This window comes from Podarcis muralis, chromosome 4, assembly GCF_964188315.1.
Source record: "Podarcis muralis chromosome 4, rPodMur119.hap1.1, whole genome shotgun sequence".
Lineage (NCBI taxonomy): Eukaryota > Metazoa > Chordata > Lepidosauria > Squamata > Lacertidae > Podarcis > Podarcis muralis.
This window is the reverse complement of record NC_135658.1, coordinates 55478846-55486086: the sequence shown is the minus strand read 5'-3', so window position 1 is coordinate 55486086 and position 7241 is coordinate 55478846. Positions and strand designations below refer to the sequence as shown.

At 47.9% G+C, this 7241-nt stretch overlaps 1 long non-coding RNA gene across 1 annotated transcript; it reads left to right on the top strand.

Annotated features, from left to right (window-relative positions):
- Positions 1-441: 441 nt before the first annotated feature.
- LOC144327513 (uncharacterized) lies at positions 442-5991 on the top strand. Its single transcript, XR_013392586.1, has 2 exons — positions 442-1202; positions 3789-5991. It is a non-coding gene; the product is annotated as an uncharacterized LOC144327513 (long non-coding RNA).
- The last annotated feature ends 1250 nt before the right edge of the window (positions 5992-7241 follow it).

Below are 7241 nucleotides of genomic sequence, written 5' to 3'. Positions count from 1 at the left end.
TGCCTTTGCTAAGCAGCTCTTGTTTTGCGCAGAGACAGAGAAGGGTTAGAATCCCATAGCCTGAACAGCTGCTATTTAACCAAAAGCCTCTATTGGCCTTTATATATTGCAAAAAGGGCACTATGTACAGCAAAACCGAAGCACTTTCAAAGTCCCAATCATTTCAGAGAGAGATTTATGTGCCTGCTTAATGCTAACTCCCCCCATTGAAATAAATGAGGCGTGAACAAGGTGTACATTCAACTGGATCATTTTTCTTTTGAACTACCGCTGACATGGAACATGTAGTGTGGCAGTCATGGTAAAACTCTACTGTGAAGGCAGGCTTGAGAAATGCCATTTTGTGCTTGCCCATTCTGGTGAACTGAATATAAATGATTGCCAATATCAAGGCATGAGCTCTGGAGTATATCTGTGAGGCTAGGAAGACCCTAGTCCTTTTGAAGGAAGGGACGGTTTAGCTCTGTCGCAATATAGATTGCAATATAGATTGCCTGAGCAGCTTTGGCTTTAGATTCCAATAAAGATTGCTTGAGCAGGTTTGGCTTGTGACACTGGTCAAGTAAAGAATAAGAGAAGCCACGTAGGCCCAAAAGACAGGGAAATGGGTGAGGAACGTGCTTAACGTGATTATCCTCCTAAGGTGTACCTATAGGTTGGCAATTGGTGATTGGTGGAAGGAAGGTGTACCTATAGGTTGGCAATTGGTGATTGGTGGAAGGAAGGTGTACCTATAGGTTGGCAATTGGTGATTGGTGGAGAAATGTGTACCTACAGTATAAGAATGCCTGCCAAATGCCATGTATTTACAGCCAGTTTTCAGGAGCTATCCTGCTGGTTGTCTCTGTGTACAGATTATCTCTGTGCACAGATTTCAATAAACTCTTTTTCTCCAAAGAAGATTTTGCTTTCCTGGTACTTTTGTTCCCTCCAAGGTCCGGGGATGGCGAGGCTGATGGATCCCTAGGTAAATAAGGCTTCATTTCTTTGGGGGCTCGTCCGGGATAAGCCTCCCCCCCCCAATACGGACCGGAGGGCCAGGCTCAACCAAGGTGAACAGCTCAGCAGCGTTTTGCAGGCTCCCGTGCGCACCCCACCTGTTTCGTGGGGGGGAGCCAGCCACACTGTTCTGGAGTGGAGACATCTAGTTGAGGGAGAACAAGAGGATGGCGCCGAGGGGACAGGTCCGCAGCGGAAGCAAGGTAAGCCCAAGGGAAAGGGCGAGGCCTGATCAGCCTCACCTGGCCGTGGCAATAAAGGTGCCGCCAGGAAAAGGGAACTGGCCGTGGTAGAAGTGTGCCAGTAAGGTTAAATAAAAGGGAAACAGAGGAGAAATTATATTGCTGTGATTTGTATGTTGTATGTTGCATGTCAGATACTCCGGTGATTGAATTGTCAAGTGTGGGCCGGGGTATTAGTGCCCCTTGGCTGGGCGATTGCAGGGTTGTGCATTAGAGTGCCACCAGCAAAAGTTTGGAACAGAAGAGGGAGGGATATATATATATTGTGATTTTTGGTGTATTCTGTGTGGTGTGTGTACCGGATACTCCAGTGTTTGTCTTGATGTGTGAAGGTCGGGGCTTAGCGTTCCCCTTGGGCGATTGCAGGGTTGTGCATTTTCTGGCAGGTCTGTTGTGTGTGAAGTGTGAGAGAATTTTTACTGTGAATAGGAGCGGGGTATCTGGAAGAAATGGGTTCTGGCCAAAGTAAAAGCACCCCTTTGGAAGGCTTTTGGGGATTCAAGCTGATGAGGGGAGGATGAGGACATTGTGTGAATTAGATTGGCCCACCCAAAAGAATAAATTGGCCGTCCACCAGGACCCTTGATTTGCAACTCATTAATCTATTAGATCAGAACATTTTGAATGTCCATTCTGATCAAATCCCCTACATTTCCACATGGAAGACCAATGTGGAACAGAACCCCCCCCCCCTGGCTGAAGTCATGCTGCCAAAAAGTCTCAGGCAGCCGTATCTGCTCAGTCAGGAAGACAGGAGGACAACCCCCCAGTCCTCCAGGATTTAGAGAGGGAAGAAGATAAAGTTTTAATGCCCCCACTGCCTTATGCCCCGGCAACAGCCCTGGCACCACCCCCGCCACAGGGAGCAGATGGCCCAGCCCCAATCCTGTGGACAATGCATTGTTAAACCTGGGCGAAGATGGAGAAAGGGAGGAAAGAGAAGAGGATGATGAGGATGAGGCATTTGTAGGAAGATTGATTAAGTTGACAAGTGATGGAAAGATATGAACAGAGGAACAGGCAGAACGTTTGCGAAAGTATGTGGAACCTTATGCAGAAGAAGTGGACGTCAGTCCCCATTTGTTAAAAGCAGCAGGATGCATAGGGGAACAGAGAAGAATGTGGCAGAAAGAGTGGGGAAGGCAGTGAAAAGAGTGACCCTCCATAGGGCACATGAAGCACAGGAAAAGGGCGCGGCCAGAGTGATGCCTCTCCATAGAGTATATGACCCTCCGGCCCCCGCGGGACCTGATGGGGTGGTGCCCAATAGAACTTATACAGTTCAACATGTCCCCTTCTCTAGTGCAGATGTTTGTAATTGGAAGAACCAAAACCCTTCATTTGAAGAAAACCCTGCCAAAATCATTAAGCTGTTTGAGGGAATTTTTTAAACATACAACCCCACTTTTTATGATGTGCAATATTTGATGGATGCCCTGCTAGCTACAGAGGAGGATAGGCGAATTCATGCTGAAGCCCGAGCACACATGAGAGTGCAAGGGACAGAGGAGGCCCCTGGAGCCTACTTAAAGAGGCTGAAGGAAGCCTACCGCCAGTATACCCCTGTGAACCCAGATGAGGCTGCCAACGCCCCAATTCTCAAAGTGGCCTTTGTAGCCCAGGCAGCGCCCGATAAAATTTAAAAAAAAATTTGAAGGTTTTTATGGGCCACACCCTTGAATGGATGCTGGAACTAGCCCAGACCACTTATAATCAGAGGGAGGAAGAGGCCCAGAAAAAAAAAAGGAGAAGTACCAGGCAGAGAAGTTGATGGCCCTGAAGACGGGAGGTCCACCGTTGGGAGAAACCGCCCGGGGAGGAGGGCGAGGCCGCTTAGGAAAGAGTCAGCGTGCCATCTGCCGAACGGCACGTATTTCCTCTCCTAGGCTAAAATGAGGAAATGTCAGATGCTACTACTACATCCGCGTTAGAAATTCCAAGTCACCACAGCCCTCAACCCAGCTGCCCTATTACCGGTAGGAGAAGGTGAGGAGCCCACGCATGACTGCATTGAAGTAATGGATGAGGTGTACTCTAGCAGACCTGACCTTAAAGATGAAGCAGACCCCCAGTGGCCGTCACGGTTTGTGGATGGAAGCAGCTTTGTTGAGGCTGGACACCAGAAGGCAGGTTACGCAGTGGTAGCCCTGGAAGACCAGGTGATCGAGGCAAAGCCACTCCCACCTGGAACATCAGCACAATTGGCAGAAATAACAGCGCTCACCAGAGCCCTAAACCTGGCAAAGGGGCAGAAGCTGACAATGGACCAGCCTTTGTTCACTCAGTGTTGCAGGAGTTGGCTAAGGCACTATAACTGAAAGTTGCATACAGCATACAGACCCTAGAATCAGCCATCCAAGCTGACACAGGAAACTGGGTCTAATTGGGTGACAATGTTACCCCTGGCATTACTCAGGGTCCATAGTCTCCCATTAAGGTGTTTGGGAGACCAGTCCCATATGTTAGAATGTTAACTCCATATGCTAGCCAAGATATGCAATTGAATAATTAAGTCCAGATATTCTTCCGAGTTTTCTGTCTCAACAGGTGGACCCAGGCTCGCAACCCCTGTGTGTTGGCTGCATCAGTTCGAGCCAGGTGATGAAGTGTGGGTAAAAGATTGGGCACGGACGCCGCTACAACCGTGCTGGAAGGGACCTTATACCGTCCTGCTCTCCACACCCACGGCCGTGAAAGTTGCCGGCATTACCCCTTGGGTCCACCATACTCAGTGAAGAAAGCCATTTCAGACTGGACAGTTACACCAGATCCAGAGAACTCCCTTCGGCTGACTATCTCCAGATGCCTGGCAGACGACCGCTCTGCTGATATCACACCGGAAGCTGATATCTCAACGCACAGCTGAAGAATTGGATGGGAGGGGCGCCCGCGGGCAGCGTCCCCTACGTGAAAACCCGTGCCGGGACTAATCCAGGAAGTCCACCAGGTTCTACTTTCATAAGGACTTTCTCTTTTCTTTTTTTCTGTTATATTCTGTATTGATTTGCTCTATGTCCCACAGTCCTGACCCCACCGAGCCATACCGCCCTTACTGGCCTGCTGACCTCTGCTATGACTGGTTCGTCTTGCCGGTGGTAAGAGATGGTGTGCTCATTGGCTATTGGAAACAGGGGTTTGATGAGGTTACCATATTGAAACATCCCGCTTCCCCGTTGTGGCTCCTCTTCCACACCACTATCCAGCACGCGTGGGTAGTGCTCCTACGGGAAGTTGCAGAGACGGTCGAATTCTATCAAGTTCTGGACTGCTCTTGCTGTTGGGGGGAAGTAACCAACTGTCATTCGGGGGGTAGAGCACTGTACCAACCTCATTTGATAGACCAGGTCCTACTCTTAATACAGGCAATAGATGGGACAGAACCTATCTTAATGCAAGTATTACAGGAGTGGGAGCCTTAACCAGGTGTGCATTGAAATTGCTGAACAAGTGCCAGTAAATTCTGCAGCACCACCTCTGACAATCGTGGTGGCTCGAGCCTCCCAAAATAAGAATTGCCACCCCAGGATTTCAGCCTCCATATGCCCTGGTCAGTAGGGAGGCATCACGAGAGTTCAATCCACCCAACAGGGTTAGTAGAAAAGTTGACCCACATAGTGGGAGCATCAGCTCACCGGTGGGCTCTCATCCTTGAGGCTCAACAGGTAATCGGGCACAAATATCAGTGGGCTCTTCAACAATGAGCACACCCCCTGAATATTGCTGGGAGGAACCATGGAGTGATTGGGGTTGGTGGATGGGAGTTATTTCAACTGCCCTTGCCACATGGATGTGTCTCTTTTTCTGCTGGCATGAGCGTCATAGGCTCTGCGGGAGACGACGGCCCGATCCTTCTATCCCCTTGATGATCCTCCTAGTGTTCCTCGTTCTCCTAGTTGCAGGAGACAAGGAAGGTGCTGCACCTGGTGAACATGGTCAGATGGAGACTAGGTTATTGAGTAAAATATCAGCATTTCGGCCACAATTGACCACATGGAAACAATGATAGCTGAAAACCCGCTAAAAATTACAGAAGGTGATCCATGATCCATGGAATTGGTTATATTATTGGCTCCCCGATGGTGGTTGAATCAGGCATATTATGGTATTGACAGTACACTTATAATCCTTTTGCTTTTCTGCTTCTGTATTCCCTGCTTGGTGCAATGCTTGCAAAATATGGTGCACAAAACAATGTCGCGCATGATGGGTCCCCGAGTGATAGCTTTGAGGCGTGAATACCAGCCTATTGCCTTGGACGAGCCAGAAGGCTGTCCAAAAGAAGAGGAGGGAATGAAGGAAGGGACGGTTTAGCTCTGTCGCAATATAGATTGCAATATAGATTGCCTGAGCAGCTTTGGCTTTAGATTCCAATAAAGATTGCTTGAGCAGGTTTGGCTTGTGACACTGGTCAAGTAAAGAATAAGAGAAGCCACGTAGGCCCAAAAGACAGGGAAATGGGTGAGGAACGTGCTTAACGTGATTATCCTCCTAAGGTGTACCTATAGGTTGGCAATTGGTGATTGGTGGAAGGAAGGTGTACCTATAGGTTGGCAATTGGTGATTGGTGGAAGGAAGGTGTACCTATAGGTTGGCAATTGGTGATTGGTGGAGAAATGTGTACCTACAGTATAAGAATGCCTGCCAAATGCCATGTATTTACAGCCAGTTTTCAGGAGCTATCCTGCTGGTTGTCTCTGTGTACAGATTATCTCTGTGCACAGATTTCAATAAACTCTTTTTCTCCAAAGAAGATTTTGCTTTCCTGGTACTTTTGTTCCCTCCAAGGTCCGGGGATGGCGAGGCTGATGGATCCCTAGGTAAATAAGGCTTCACTTTTACTAAAGAATTACAAAAAGAAGAAAGAAGTAGAATGTGATTATATTATTGGGTCTGCACACCTGTATGGCCACCACCTTTACTCTCTGAACACATCCTGCCTCATCATGCCTCAACCCTGGCTGGATGAACACAACATTGCTGGAGCCAGGAGGATCAGGAGCGTAGCTAGCTGCCCCGGCACCCGGAGTGGCAGGGTCGGGGAGAGCCACCCATGGGGGCTGGGCAATCTGCGCATGGGGGCCCTGCGGCAATCTGCCCACGGAGTCCGCCTGGAGGATGCAAGCCCCATGCTGCCGATTTGCGCAGCTGAGCCACTGCGTCACTCCCAGGAGAGACGCATGGCTTGGGCACACTGTAGGCCAGGCCCCATGGCAAGTGCCACTCCCTGCAGTGTGGCATTTTGTCACCCCCTCGGGGATGACACCCGGGGCAGACTGCATCCCCCGCACCCCCTTCCTGCTCCCCTGAGGAGGACACAATTGCCTCAACCCTCTGTCACCATGAGTCACTACTGGCCACATGCTCCCCATTCTTGGTCTACACTGACTGACAGTATCTCTGTTAGGTTTCAGATAAGGAGTTTTTCCTAGGAGTCTACTATCGAATTAAGTCATGCCTCATATAATGAAATATTGGGAAGATGCTCGTGCTCAGGCTTTGCTCTCAAGGAAGGGAGTCTCATATGACAGTGAAACGGCCACTAAAAATCCCCATGAACATGGCATTTTATTTTATTATTTTTTATTGATACAGCAAGAAAAAAGAAAAAACACAAGTACCAAATTACACACAGGAATAACCATAGACACATAATTTTCTTAAACAATAAAACATATATTGGTCTTAACATTAAAGACCCAACCTCCTGTCTATTCCATATTTCGATTTCATATTACTTATTGCCAATACACACTTTTATCATAATTAAACTTTTTCTTAATATATCCTATTTCTTATATCTACCTTGCAACTATAACTGAAGTTCCTCGAATGCTGCAACAGAATTTAAACTACTATATTTATTTTTCAAATATTCCTTGAAAACCTCCCATTTTGAAACAAATTCCTGTTTTGATTTATTCTTTATTTTTTCTGATAGACCGTCTAATTTGGCATATTCTGTCAGCTTTTGGATCCAATCTTGTATAGAGGGGATTTCAT